The sequence below is a fragment of the Leuciscus leuciscus genome (genome assembly GCF_965113295.1).
Source record: "Leuciscus leuciscus genome assembly, chromosome: 4".
In the NCBI taxonomy this organism is placed as follows: Eukaryota; Metazoa; Chordata; class Actinopteri; order Cypriniformes; family Leuciscidae; genus Leuciscus; species Leuciscus leuciscus.
Genome location: NC_138728.1, coordinates 32,641,133 through 32,657,656, shown reverse-complemented (window position 1 = coordinate 32,657,656; position 16,524 = coordinate 32,641,133). Strand labels below are relative to the sequence as shown.

Here is a 16,524-nt window from a genome sequence, read left to right as displayed (position 1 = left end):
GAGTGCCTGCGAGTGAGCGAGACTGAGGTCTGCGGTCTTGGCCATTAGTTTATTTACTTGGTGTTGTGTTGGTAATACATTGTCAAATATGTTTAAACTTAAATTAACTACCTATACAAATGTATGTATGTATGTCTCTTTGTATTAATTTGTCCTGTTATTGACGTAATGCGAATAAGTCAATAACTGGTTGCGCATTGACAAAATGCGCAACCAGATGTTCGAATAGTTCGAATATTCGTGTGTTTTTTAGAGGGAATATTCGAACGTCATTTTTGAGCAATTTTGACAGCCCTAGATGGTATTGAGTAGCGTTTGTCCAATGTATGGATCATCTTTTGAAATCCGTCACGTTCTACGTTGTATATTGGAACCATATCTTTCGCTAGATGGTAAGCAATGGCTTCTGTTATTTCCTTACTCCTACTGGAGTTATGTGGGTATGGCGTCGCATTGTGCAAGGTGTCCGTAATAGATGTCTGCGTTTTTGAACGACTTTCGGATCTCTTGCCTTGTACGGCTGCTTCATATTGCACTTTGTGGTGACGTTTGAGGTGCTGGTAAAGGTTTGTGGTGTTACCTTGCGGTGCTGCAACAAGGGCAAAGCATACCTTGCAAATCACATCAGATTGACCCTCGTCTTCTTGCTTGAATCCAAAATACTTCCACACCACCGAATGTGAGCCTTTTTTCGGAACAAGTTGAGACTGAGTGGTTGGCTGATTCTCGTCACTAGGACCTGGGTTTTCATCAATATCCATTTTGTTTATTTCCGAACTACCGCGCTCGCTCGACGAGAGAAACACAAGACTAAAAGGCGCTTTGTCATTGGCTGAGGGTGAAGCGCTGAACTGATGAGTGAAACACGTGAATAAAAGGTGCTTTGTCGTTGGCTGAGGGTGAAGCCCTGTGAGAGCTGTCCTTTCAAAATAAAGGCCGATTTTTTTTTTTTTTTTTTTTTTTTTTTTTTTTTTTTTTTTTAAATCGAAGTCATTTAAAAATTTAATCGTGAACTGGGTGAATCGAGATCGCGATTTTATAACGATTTATCGTGCAGGCCTACTGGCCAAGACTTCTTCCTCTGCAAAAAAAAAAAAGTTAAATATTACCTTTCATAATAAAGTAGGGAAGATCTTTAACCTATTTATTATAACATATCTAAGTACCTCTGAATCGTCTTGGGGGAATTACTTTTCTCCCCCTGTTCTCATCAGAGTCCTCAACATGTGATGTTTCTTGTGCCCTTCTTGCCCGAAATCTTGCCAGATCATAATCATCTGCTCACAAAGCAAAGTAATTATAGAAATATTTGCCAGTTTTATATACTTAGTTATATTTAGTTTTTATATAAATATGTATGGCATTAATTTGCATTCTTTACCTGTGTCAGAAAATATTCTGACTTGATATTTAGACCACAGCATTTTGTCTGGTATGGCACATTTTTTTACCATGATACGAGCTTTCAAGTGAGGCCAGTAGCAATACAATACCTTTCAGAAAATAGATGTATTTGTTTTCATTTGCACATTTACAATAAATAATATTAATAAATAATACAATAAATACTGTGTAGTATTTAATATTTATGTTTATATATATATATATATATATATATATATATATATATATATTGACTTAGTCTTACCTCATTATTTAACTCCAACCAGCTGGATGGAGCCACCTCCACTTCATTGTGCTCAACGAAATGAAGCACAACATAGCGTAAATAATCCTGTATTAAACAGAAAAGTTCAAATATAAAATGTTGAAATGTTTCTAATTAGCTATTAATAGATCCATAGGACATTCTCTAACCTCTTGAATATATTAGGATTATGGCTGTTTTGTGTAAGATCCATTTGTTGATATTGTTCATCCTCTTTGTTTTCTTAAGTTCTAGACTCATTTCGTCTTTGTAGTTAAAATGTTCTTCAGATAGGCTTGAGTCTTGTGTCATATTTGCTGATTTGGTTGTAATGCTGTGTCTTTAAATTAAACTAATAAATAACTATGTACATGATCTTTCAACAGCCTACAAAGTATGAAGGATAGACACGACAATTCTGATTCCACCATGTTCTTCCACCATGAATGCCCTCCTCTCAAGTGCCTTTCTGTCAAGGCAACGCATTTGTGAGTGCCTAATGCTTGCGACATAAGTTCCATAAAGACGGGAATCACATGGCGTCATCAGGTATGGCTGTAAATTGGTGAACACTCTGCACAACATTGTGTTGTCCACCCCTTCTGACACCACCTCACAACATTCTTCAGAGCTTAAAACAAACACATTGTTTGGGCCTTTCAATGAAACCACTTTTTCCTTGTTTGCTTGCTTCAGCTTTGATGTTTCCTCCAGACGATTTGCTACCTGAGTTAAGACATTTTTTCCAGAGCGGACCATTTTCTTTATCTGATGTAGATAGTTTTCAAATTTAAACGCACTGCAGTTGTCAAGACAGCCAAAGTTTTGAGCATCTTCTGAAAGGTGCAGCAATGAATGGACGTTGTACACTAAAAATGTCTCTCCATACAGCTCCCGTCCTTTCTCCACAAAGTATTGCAGGAGTTGGCTGGCATAAGGCACTTGTGCCTTTGTAAGTTCTGGACTCACTAAGATGCACAGAGCAGTGCTAAAACACAAGAAGTGTTCGTACAGTTGTCTTTGTAGTGCTCCCTTCAGAACTATCTTCCCGGTGTATAGTGCAAACTGTCTGAATTCGGTTGCTTTCCAACGCTCAACTTCTTGCAATCCCCTTGGCTTTCTAGCAAAGCAGTCAGGAATTGTTTTCTTCAGTGTCACCAGCCTATTGCTAACACGGGTCACATCTCCTGATGACATGCGGTGCTCTGATCTACCCCTTGTCCACAATAGCAGCAACTTTTTCATGACCCCAAGGCAGCTCTGGTGCATGTAATCTAGGGGGAATGATTTGATCATGTCAATTGGGAGGACAGAGAAAGGCGAAATCTTCTCCTCTTGATGGTGTTCTGGTTGCCAACACTCCCTGAATGATTGGTCTGTCCTCAAGGTCAGATTGTCAACATCAGGATACAACACCCGACCATCCCAGGATCCCTTCTGGGTGCATCTGTCGCACCCATAGTAACCAGAGAACTGCTTGACACACTTGACCATGGCTTTGGCTGGAGCATCACAGGTAACACATCTCAGTTTGATGTTTAAATGCTTGCCTTCCCAGGTCAGACCATTCTGTATTAATTCTGCCAATTCCTGAACTGTCTCACTAACAAAGTCTTGTGTTTTTGGTTTGGATGCTGCAGTGGTGAGGCAGAGGGGGAAGATACATGCTGGTGACAAATTAATGGAACAAAGAACTGGCCAGAGGGACACGTTTGAGCTTCTGAATAATGGTAGCCCATCAACATTTAAGGAGAGATCAAGTGATTGCAGATGGTCTGTCACAGCTGCAGGATATCTGCTCAGATGTTTTGAGAGCTGATCTGCCACATTGAACTGTACACTCTCGACACCATCTTTGGTAGTAAGTTCATAATGGTTCTCATTTCCAAAGAGTGTCCTTGCAGTATGGGGGAGTTCAGCGTGCCCATGTATTTTGAGGATGTTTAAGAGAGCATCCACAGCATTATGCTTAACTTGAAACATACATGCCCATTTTGAAAGTTCTTCCCTGAGAGTGGTTGTATCTGGTTCGCTCTCAGAACTTGACAGGGCTGGATCTGTAAACATGCTAGGATTTTCCTCCTCAAAGAGCTGGTTGTGACTGTCAATGCTGGCCATCTCAATTGAACTGATCGTTTGCTTGTTGGCTGCTGCCTTTTGTGCCCTTGACACTCTTGCCCAGATTCTATTATACTGCCTCCTACGCTCGTTGGATGTCATCCACCTACTGTACTGGTGTCTCTGCCAATAATTGAATAAATTACGTTTTTTCTGTATATTTCTAGATTTAATCTGTGTTTTTTTTTTTCATCAAACTATTAATCATATAAATTGATTGGCACTGAACGTACCTTTTTGGAGGACATATTGGCCAGAAGTACAAAGGCTGAGAAAACAGAAATAAACAATTAAATAAATATATATGTATACATAAACAACAATTTAAAACAAGATACATTAAACGATGTAGGCACACTGTTGGGTGTTTTTTTACATCATAATATTTAATATTGTTTATATCAAACTTAATAAGTGTGTAAATTATGTGACGTATAGCATATAAAACTTAGTCGTGACACATGTTTTTTTTTTTTTTTTCAGGTAAACAATTTATAAAGATGTAAAGATAATTCCAAAAAGATATGCATTATTTATACATAAATTCTAGGGCTGGGTATTGACACAAATTTCACAATTCGATTCGATTTTGATTCACAACCTTACAATTCGATTTCGATTCGATTCAATATCGATTATTTTGGATATCAGGCACAATACATTGCAAATTTTCTCAAGGAAAACAAATCTCTTAACTATTATTGTAAACTATGGGAGTCAGTTGTAGCCTATAGGCTTAATTAGCCTACTATAATATTGAAGGTAAAATTTAACTGATTTGTATACAAACACTTAAAAATACACTTTTATTTATTTTTTATAATAATAAAGTTATATGAAATTATATAAAAATTTAAATGGTGGCTGTCATAAAAAACTTTACAGATTTATTCAAACATGCATTAAATATTGAAGAACATAAACAAATTATAATGAATATAGTATGTAATATGGTGCATATATTTAACAAAATGCTCCTCTCTAGTTAATGTTTCTAGCTGACTAACGAGTTTATGGTCACTGGATGTTTTTTCTGAGGTAAATGTGACATTACATGACATTGTTTACTAACGTCTTTCCACGGTTGAAACACTGACTGAGCGATTCCATGTGACATGATACGGACTTTATTGTACTCTATCTTTTAACACACTTTCAGATGCTCATTCATGTTTATTTCGCGCTGTTACTGGTATTATTACAGGGTTTCTGCACGTTTCAGTAAGTCAAATTTGAGACCCTTTTAAGACATTTTAAGACCATAAAGATTGAAATTTAAGACCTACACGACGCATTATCCAAGTTAGATAGATAGTTACCTCGGTATCATTAGAGTATCTATCTATCTATCTTTCTATCTATCTAGGATTATCTGATGTGTGTGTGAGAGAGAGGGAGAGGTAGAATTTTTTTTTAATATAAAATTGTACTTTTGCATATTATACTGTAAAAACACAATTGTTGATTTTAGTTGATCATAGTTGATCATAACTAGAGAGGAAATGATGAGATTATTAAAGTGACCAAAATTATCACGGTTATCACAGAATCTGTTCAAAAAGTACTAATACTACAGAATGAAGTCAATTCAACAAGTTTTATGTTGAAAAACAGTAAATAACAAATTGATTAGCATATGCACTTTTTGTTTACGTAAACATTGCAATACCATTAAAAATGATGGCAAGATTTTAAAAGAGTGTCTTGCAACATGTTATCTACTAACATGTACAAGTTCAAATAAATTTTTGACAAAAAAGGTTTTTCACTTTATTTTGATGGTCCCTTTAACACATTCTGTTGTCTAGAAGTAACATTGCACCTACATGTCTACTAACTCTCATTAGACTATTAGTAGAGTATTAGTAGACTGGTAGGGTTAGGGTTAGAATAAGTTGACATGTAGTTGCAAAGTTACTTATAGTCAGTAGAGTGTCTGTTTGAGGACCATCACAATAAAGAGTTATCAGATATTAAGCAGACAGTACACTAATAATCTAATGAGAGTTAGTTGACATGTAGTTGCAAAGTTAGGCTACTTATAGTCAACAAAATGTTCAAAAGGGACCATCAAGGGACCATTTTTTTCATCTCGTTGTGCCTGGTAAAAAAATTAGCGCGTCGCTTCAATTATGACCTACATTTGAACAAACTTGAGCGCGCAAAAGACGCGATATGTGAACGGCCTCTGGCGAACTAGCTCATATCAAGCTACGAGCTATTGCTACAGTAGCATGCGAGCGACGTGTTGGAGACACCTGCTAGAGCTCCGCTTTGTAGGCTACAAATCGATACTTTTTTGCTACTTTATAAAAGTAGCAGACAATTTAAATCCGTTAGAAGTGGCCATGTTAGATGTTTTTATCACTTATTAGCCTATATTTTTGTATTTTAATTATTGCATAATTACTTTGTTCATTGTAATGTCAGAGTCACCACACTAGAACATGGGAAAAAATAAAAGTGAAGTACAAAAATATTCTGCATAATGGTAATTTTTCTATAAAAGTCTCTTTTATAAAAGACACTGTTAAGTAAATGGTTGTCTGTTTATAAAAGCAACCAAGAAAAAGGCTGAAAAAAAAATATCTTAGTAGCCTACATTGTAAAATTATTTTTGCTGCATTAAATTAAGGCCTATAATCCAATTGGCTGGTTTAGTCATTTCAGCTGTTAAATCTTGATTAATGATGAATTGCTTTGACTTGTGAAAGTGAAAACTGATAAACTTATGTTAATGTAAAATATTTTGCCATGAGTTATTGATCACATTTTTGATCCCCTATAGTAAATATTTTCTCTTTTGTGCACTTTTACATAATACACCAACACTTGTATCTGTTCCCAAGAAAGTGGTGGCTGAAATATGTGCAGTAAGTGGACATTTCCTAACTACATCAAATGGAAAGAAAGTATAAGACTTTGTAATGTCCATTTGTTTCCATTGCACTGGACAGTGAATAAACCCTCTCAGATAACTGTCATATGGAGGAACTAGCCTACCTGCAAGTGCATAAATAACTGTACTTAATTTATACTTGTATGCTTTATGGCAGCAATATAAGTGGCAGGATTCCACATCTACAGAAAGGCCTACAGAAGAGTCTGCACAGACAGAGGCAGTGGATAGACAACTTTTCCTTTTATTTGTTGCATGAGGCATGTGTCTAATATCTCTTGTTGCAGGCACTTGACCACTGGCTTTTCTTTACAAAGAACAATTGAAATAAAACTCAAGGAACTCACACAAGGAATTCACACAATCCCCTTCATTGAGGCCTTGATGGCAGTCTATGGTCTAGCTAGCCTATAGTCTATATGACACCAATCACGTTAGTGAAGCCTTCCCTCAGGAATATTACATATACGGTACTTTAAGTCATAATCGGCATGGTCATGATTGCATGAGTTAGCGACGTACGAATAATGTATTTTGTCCTCACTCTTTTCATTGTTAAGCCTGTAAATATTTTAGAGAAATGTCTGAATGTGCTTCTGTTTTTCTAACAACAATTTAATGAAGGTCACCACTCTTAATATTTTTCACTTACCTTGATCAGTGGTTGCTGGGCTGCCAGAGAAATTCAAGCAGCAAATTCTGGGAAATATGTCTGTCAGAGACAATCAGAGCATAGAAATCCCTTTAGTTTGGGAAATTGAATCAGGTCATCAAGCCAACCTCTCACTTAACATTTTTTGACTGAATTATTTTGATTATTGTGTAAAATTCACTGTACAAATGGTAACCCATCATTAAAAACACACAAAGTGTTACTTAAAAGTCTTAGACTACATAAAAGTCTAAAATGACAAAAAAAAAAAAAAAAAGCTTGAAGTGAAGCTAAAAAATATGATTTACCTTGATATAAAAGATGGCAAGAAAATAAACTCAATAGAGGAGGGCAGGAGGAAACCGATGTAAAATCTAATAAATGAAAAAGATAATCATTGGGTTGGTTTAGGTAAATGCATTTGTATCATGAATTGAAAAAGAGATCAGAAACTGCAAGAGATTGTGAATCAAATTGAATCATGAAATCTATAGTCCCCAGGCCAATATCTGACATAACTTAAATATCTGGTATAGGCATTCAAAACATACTTACAAAATACAAAGTCGCTGTGTGCAGGGCTCTTAAAAGAGCCTTTGGGGTGTTGTAGCTGCTGTTGACAAGGAAAGGGAAGAGAAAGAAGAAACATGGCTGAATATGAGTGAGATATATCTATGAATTAATGCAATGTTTTTTGACTAATAAGAATGACTGCTAGATGTATCACTTACAATAATCAGACTGCAATATATACTGAAAAAAAGGAAAGAATAATTATTAACACTGACTAATCATTTAAATAAAATAAAATATTATTATTATTAATGTATTATTAATAAAATACAATAATTATTGTTATTAATAAAACAATATGTATTAAACAATGTTTATATTTATACATATTATTAGATCTACTGGTATTAATAATATGACAGACAGATGTATATCCAAGTGAAACGGCTTCTCAGACGGGGCGGATATTGAATATTGAATTATCAATACAAAGATTGATAAATCGGGAATCTGACCTCATCTTTATAAGCCACGCACTTTCATAGGCTTGGCTGCGAGCGCGTGAGCCCTGCGCGCACACCACCAGCGCTCACGCGCTCGCAGCCAAGCCACAATAACGCGCTTTCCATACAAAGTGAAGATAGTAATATTAATAATTGTATAATTTATTTATTTTACACTAAAAAAAAACATCACAGAAATGACTGATGAAACGAAAAAGTTCATTTCAATATGAGCGGATTTTCTCTATCCCAAATGACGTCACAGACGTAACGGCATTTAATGGTATTTAATTATAGCGGACGGGAAACCAACCGGAAAACCATTGTTTATGTGAAAAGTAGTGGTACATTTACTGGAAAACACAGTCAATACATTTTGTGACAGTTAAAAATGTTCATTAGGTGAAAGCGGCCGTTATTTATCTTACTTGTTTATCTGGTTAACCACTGAGTAGTGGCCTAAAGTAGCCTATGCTATAATTCGATTTGATTATTTACTTTCTTCAAAGTTTTAAGTGTCATTTACATTTGTATGGGGTTTGTATGTTTTAAAAGTAATTTAACTACATTGGTTAAGTAAAAAGTACTTTACCTCAGAAATGTTGTTGATATGGATGTAGATCTAGAATGAAAACCGGGTTCTGCGCGCGGTGGTCACAACCCCTGCTTATATATGCCCGCTGGCCAGTTTCGCGGGCTTATTGGCACCTTGGCACGCGCACAAATGTATATTATTTTATTTTTATTTTTTAAATGTACATTTTATAATGATACCTTGCGTTACCTTGTCAAGAAAGTGATATATCACAATATTTTAATAAATATAAATTATATATAAACTTTAGAATATAAATATGTTAAATTGGCTAGATTTACAAAATTAATTTACAATTAAAATGAATCGGTTGTCCAGTCAGTGTTGGGTACCTTAGGGAAACATAGATAACACAATACATATCCAACAACCCATAGGTGGCGATATGCGAGTTACCAATAAGCATGCATGCAAGCGAAGAACTAGCCACAGACGCGAGTTTACTGATGGCAGCATTCGGCTTTGCAAAGCACGAAAACTGCTTTTTTGTTAGTGCATTAAACCACTATACCATGGTGTACAAACGGTTGAGAGAAGTAAGTAGTATGATATGGAATAATATGTGGAAATCTATAGTTTTATCATAGTATGATAATTTGTGGGATTGTGAGCGTTTTCCTAAGAGCTGACTAACGCGTTTTACGTTACACATTTGTTTTGTTAAAGGAGCTTTATAATTTTGAAAATGCAGTGTTGAAATCTATCGAAACATGTAAGAGAAGTGCCTCCATATGTGAATTAAGTGAGAATTAAACTGTTTTCCTTACAAATTTTTATTTATTTATACATTATCAATATGTGCAGGAAATTTCACAGGTTTTATAATGAACCCTTCAGTACAACAGAAAACATGCAGGGGCATCCAGCACACTTGTGCAAACCTCCATATTCCATCATATCAGCATCACCAGAAACAGTACTGAAAGTTGACAAGGTCTGTCTGTTGTCGTTGTTGTTTTTTACCATTACCATTATTTTTTGTCATAAATATTTTGACCTCATTTTTGTTTCTGTTTCCTGTCTGTATATCTTGTTTGCTCTCGAAAACAGCCTAGATTGTAGTAGTTTGCTGATATTTTTATGTTGATATGCCTTCATCTGCTGTTTGTCGTAGGTATTAACGACAGAGAAGACAGGAGGAATCAATGGCTCCTGATGAGAGACCTAGTGTCATGCCTGATCTGGAATCAGCTGCAGGTATGCCAAATTAATTAATAAACTGACACTGTTAAATATTGCAGAAAAATAGAAACCACTTCTAAAATAGAATTGTTGTGTGGCGCTGTCACGGCTGGTTAGGACAAAAATTCTGATTAACATGGAAAAGTTACCTTTTATTACATGCTGCGGCATCGCTTGTAGTTAGGACATGGTGTGACATGATAATTCTTACATATATCACAGTAACACTGCAAAATTAAAGGCAGACAAACAGATGCAACTAAAATCATATTTTATTGAGTCAGCAGTTATATACAAACAATAAGGAAAGCTTCAGTACTTAAGTTTAAGGCTTTCTGCCTCTGGTATGTGCACGCACCCTGTAATGTTTGTAAACAGAAAACCCGTGTATACAACTACAGATGGGCCCTGGGGCCCGTTCTTCGTACGTCGCTAACTCAGTTAGCTGGATTTGATTGTTGAAGATTTGGCATGATCTTTGATTCTTCGAAGCTCATCCTGGACTTACTGTATGAAGGTAAAATAGTAGCAAAACTCGAGATGATAATATCGTTTATTTCTTTTAATATCAGTCTAATGCATTAAGCCATGTTAGCGTTTCATTGCCATAGATAGACAGTATTTCAGTGCACGCGGGTTTCGTGACATCATCGAAGTCCCATTTCATTGGCTAGGTGCTGTAAAGCAGTTTTTTTTAAGCAGTTTTTTTTCCAATCATGACCATGCCGATTACAGTATATGTCACTCAGGCTTAAAAGGATACCCCACTTTTAAAATAAAAATTCTGTCATCATATACTCACCCTCATGTTGTTTCAATCCTTTATGAATTTCTTTCTTCTGCTGAACAGAAAGGAAGATATTTAGAAGAATATCAGAAGAACATCAGTAACCAGACAGTTTCTGGTCTCATTGACTTCCATAGCAGGAAAAAAATATACTATGGAAGTCAATGGTACCAGAAACTGTCTGGTTACTGATATTCTTCTAAATATCTTCCTTTCTGTTCAGCAGAAGAAAGAAATTCATAAAGGATTGAAACAATATGAAGGTGAGTATATGATGACAGAATTTTCATTTTAAAGTGGAGTATCCCTTTAACGTGATTGATACCATAGATAGACTACTGCCATCAAGGCCTCAATGAAGGGGATTATGTGAACAGAAAGGGGGTTCACAATGTAAATGTGCAGCCCAGTTACTATTGTGATTCTTAATATTCCAGATTAGTAATATTATATCAAATAAAAAAGGCATTTGACTAAAATCTTCCATATCACAAATGTGAAAGCAAAATGGCCAGGATCTGTGCATGACTTAAGAATTTTCAGAGATTCACATTTATGCACATTATTTGAAAGTGGTAAGGAAAGTTCCACAATTAAATATCAAGCTCACTGTATTACATACACTTATGCTGATCCTAACAGAACTGCATTTTTTCATAGGTGATTATGACATGTTCCTGCCAGCAGACAGGTGTTTATGACCCCATTCCCTGACCCAAACCAGTTACAATGCAGCTCTAGCCAGGACAAGGGCACACAATGAAATGAACTTTGGCTAACTAAAGGGAAGATTTCAGTGTCTGAAAAGTCTGAGGGTTGCACACCTAATGCACCTGAAACATTAGATGTTTAATAAAAGACAAGACAAATATGCTTAGTTCCTTGAGTTTTATTAGGGCCCGAGCACCGATGGTGTGAGGACCCTCTTGGAATTGCTCTGTTTATTATTATTATTATTCTTCTCCGCATTTAATCGCATTTTTGAGGGCCTAAACATGCTCGAAAACTCACGAAACTTTGCACACGCGTCAGAACTGGCGAAAATTTACATCTGATATAGGTTTCAGAATTGGGCGGGGCAAAATGGCTCGATAGCGCCACCTATAAAAGTTCAACGGAGTGCGCCTCCGGCTCTGTTCCACGTACGTTTACGAAATTCGGTACATACATGTAAGGACCTAATACCTACAAAAAAGTCTCTTGGAGCGTAGCCCTAAACACAACAGGAAGTCAGCCATTTTCAACTTCTTCTCAGATTTTTGTGCAGTTTTTGCCATTTTCATGCCTCGTACTTTAACGAACTCCTCCTACAGTTTTAATCTGATCATCTTCAAATTTGGTGAGTGTAATCTTAAGGCCTTTGCGACGTTAAATTGCGAAGATCTTGAGTTTTCGTCGAAGGGCGGGTCCTCGGCGGCCTGACAAATTTCGATGTTTCGCCATGAAACAGGAAGTTGCTGAAACTCAGGCATGGAATGTCCAATCTGCCCCAAACTTCACACGTTTGATAAGCGTTCTGTCCTGAACACATGACCATGCTCATATTCAGTTACAGTCATAGCGCCACCTGCTGGCAACAGGAAGTGACATGTTTAACACTGTTGTGAACTCCTGATAACATATAAAAAAGTGGCAGCAAGTGCTAAGCATGCTAACAACATACTAGACACATGCTAGCAAACACTTAGCTAATTGCTAAAGCATGCTATTACTGCAATTAAATAGGAATTTGCTGTAACTCAGGCACGGAATGTCCAGTCTGCCCCAAACTTCACACATTTGATAAGAGTCATGGCCTGAACACATCTACATGAGAATATTCAGTTATAGTAATAGCGCCACCTACTGGTAACAGGAAGTGTCATGTTTAACACGTTGATGCCGTTCTAGCAACATGTTAAAAATGCCATTGACTTCTAAACATGCTAGAAACATGTTAAAACATGCTAGCAAAACTTAGCTAAGTGCTAAAGCATGTTAATTCAATGAAACAGGATGTTGTTGTTACTCAAGAAGGCAATGTCCAATCTGCGCCAAATTTCACACTTTTGATAAGCGTTCTGTCCTGAACACATGACCATGCTCATATTCAGTTACAGTCATAGTGCCACCTGCTGGCAACAGGAAGTGACATATTAAACACTGTTGTGGACTCCTAATAACATATAAAAAGTTCCAGCATGTGCTAAACATGCTAACAACATACTAGAAACATGTTAAAACATGCTAGCAAACACTTAGCTTAGTGCTAAAGCATGCTAATACTGCAATTAAATAGGAATTTGCTGTAACACAGGCACGGAATGTCCAGTCTGCCCCAAACTTCACACGTTTGATAAGAGTCATGGCCTGAACACATCTACATGAGAATATTCAGTTATAGTAATAGCGCCACCTACTGGTAACAGGAAGTGTCATGTTTAACACGTTGATGCCGTTCTAGCAACATGTTAAAAATACCATTGACTTCTAAACATGCTAGAAACATGTTAAAACATGCTAGCAATACTAAGCTAAGTGCTAAAGCATGCTAATATAATGAAACAGGATGTTGTTGTTACTCAAGAAGGCAATGTCCAATCTGCGCCAAACTTCACACTTTTGATAAGCGTTCTGTCTTGAACACATGACAATGCTCATATTCAGTTACAGTCAAAGCGCCACCTGCTGGCAACAGGAAGTGACATGTTAAACACTGTTGTGGACTCCTAATAACATATAAAAAAAAATGCCTGTAGGTGCTTAACATCCTACCAACATACTAGAAACATGCTAAAACATACTAGTAAACACTATAAGTACTAAACCATACTATTACTACAATTAAATATGAATTTGCTGTAACTCAGGCATGCAATGTCCAATCTACCCCAAAATTAATATGTAATATGCTAGAAACATCATAAAACATGCTAGAAATGCTAAAGGAAGTTGTTGTAACTCAAACATACAATATCCAATCTGCCCCAAACTTCACATACTTGATAAAAGTCCTGCACTGAACACATCTACAAAGCAATATTCAGATATATAACCCCACCTACTGCAAACAGAAACTGAACTGGTTAACACAGTAATGCAGTACTAACCACATACCTATTGTGTACTAAGCATGCTAAAAACATACTAAACATGCTAGCAACTACTATATACTGTATACCTCCTTAAATGCACATTGCCCAACCATGCTCTGTCTTCCTAAAGCCAACGAGTGACGATGGCACGGGTGCGAGGGCCCTTTCATCGCTGCTTGCAGCTTTAATTTCAATTGTTCTTTGTAAAGAAAAGCCAGTGGTCAAGTGCCTGCAACAAGAGATATTAGACACATGCCTCATGCAACAAATAAAAAGGAAAAGTTGGCTATACACTGCCCACCTGTAGGCCTATGTCTCCTCTGTCTGTGCAGACTCTTCTGTAGGCCTTTCTGTAGATGTGGAATCCTGCAACTTATATTGCAGCCATAAAGCATACAATGTCCTCATTCTTCTGTCGTCTTGTCATTTCAGCACAGTGTGTGTCATTGGTGCGTAGAGAGAGGTTGTCCACCTCTGGGTAAGTCACTCGCCCAGAAACCCATGTGCCCTTCTGTGTACATTTGTATTTATGTATCAATACTCTAAAGTTTAAACCATGATCAGCAATGCAACGATTGGCTGGCATCAAGACAGCAACATAACGACATCATATAATTAAAAAAGGAAACAGGCTTTTTGTTTTCTCGTCACAAAAAGAAACATGTATGTAGGTTATTTCATTTTAAATATATTTTCATTTAAGTTCATTTTACACACTTTAAGCATTCTATAAGTTATCGCATATCACATTTTTCTTCAATGTCGTACAGCCCTAATAAAAAGTGTTGTTGTTCATCTGAGGTTGTATTTACTTTAGACCTTTTAAGGACTAATTATAATTTCCCCCCCTTATACATAAAACTAGTTTTAGAGTGTGCCTCTTTTAAAATTTGGGCTGACGTATTATTCTAAAAATATATTTATTGGAATATTATTATATTTCCTTCCATTATTATGCATGGGTCACATTTTGCAGCCTGACCAACAGTTTAAATTATGGGTGTAGAATGTGATATTGCCAAAGATTACATGAGAATATATGTCTTACCTGTATCTTTTTTTTCTTTTTGTTTTCCAGTAATTTCAGCAATTGGACTCATTTCCATCCTTTTTGGCCTCTCCTGGACTTGAAGTCATTGCTTTCATCTGATTCAGCGACTGTCGATGTTATAATTGCATTAGTCTGCATTTTTTTAACCCTTAGCAATAATAAAATGGTTTTCCATTTGGGCTGTAGTTGTACAGTCAAGTTTGTTTTTCCTTGATTTAATGTGCTTGTGTTGCTATGTGACATTTATTTAACAGCATATATGGGAGGATGCAAACAAAGATATGTAAATGTATACAATTTCATGTGATATAGAGCCAATAATAAGCATTTTCATACATTAATTAAAATGTTTAATCGGTTACAGTAACTGCACAATGGTGGATTGATTCTTTCACTGTTGCATGAATATTTGCACTGTGATTATGAAGCACACATTAAATTGACAGTATTTTAAAGTCATAGATAGTAATGTTGTGGAAAATATTTTAATGTAAATTACATGGTTTCAGACATTATTCATTTAAAAAAAAAAATACAATTATTATTAAGACCTTATTTAACAGAATTATTGAGTATTAACCCAGTCATCATGTCCGTCAGCGAACGTTACAAAGGGGACCGAATGCGGACGTCGAAGGAATGTCCGACAGCGAACGTTACAAAGCGGACCAAATGCGGACGTCCTCCGAACGTCCGCTCGGGAACGTTACAAAGCGGACCTAATGCGGACCTGAGGGGACGTTCGAAACGTCCGGGGGACGTCCCTTGTTTGCTGGGATGGCATTAGAAGGCAACGAAACCTCTCACATCCTAGTGTTCGTTGATGAAGCTGGCTTCAACCTGGCCAAAGGTCGAAGGCATGGCCGTAACATCATTGGCCACCGAGCCACTGTGGATGTCCCAGGCCAGCGAGGAGCAAATATAACAATGTGTGCCGCTATATCAGAAAGAGGTGTGGCCACACACATTCCCAGTTTAGGGCCCTACAATACACAAAAGCTCCTCAATTTTTTGGACCACCTTTATACTGATCTGATCCCGGAAAATGAGAGAGGTGAAGAAGGACCTCAGCTACCACATTATGTCATTGTGTGGGATAATGTGAACTTCCACCGTGGCCCACGCATCAGAACCTGGTTCACCACCCATCCCCGGATGCTAATGGAGTTTCTTCCACCTTACTCTCCTAAATCCAATTGAGGAGTTTTTTTCAGCTTGGAGGTGGAGGGTGTATGAGCATCAGGCTCAAGACCAGAGGGCCCTGCTGCATGCAATGGATGCTGCATGTGAGGACATCACAGGGGATCAATGTAGGGGATGGTTGAGACATTCACTCCGTTTCTTCCCTCGCTGCATCGCAAGAGAAAATATCCGTTGCGATGTGGATGAGAATTTATGGCCTAACAGAGAGCAGCGCGTCGATGGCCAGGAGGATGAGGATGGTGGCCAGGAAAGAGAGGGTGACAATGGCGACCACTGAAAATATTACTGTACTATATGTA

At 37.0% G+C, this 16,524-nt stretch overlaps 1 long non-coding RNA gene across 1 annotated transcript; it reads left to right on the top strand.

Annotated features, from left to right (window-relative positions):
* The first annotated feature begins 2,472 nt into the window (after positions 1-2,472).
* Positions 2,473-3,926, top strand: LOC309496806. Its single transcript, XR_014205249.1, has 2 exons — positions 2,473-3,164; positions 3,289-3,926. It is a non-coding gene; the product is annotated as an uncharacterized lncRNA (long non-coding RNA).
* The last annotated feature ends 12,598 nt before the right edge of the window (positions 3,927-16,524 follow it).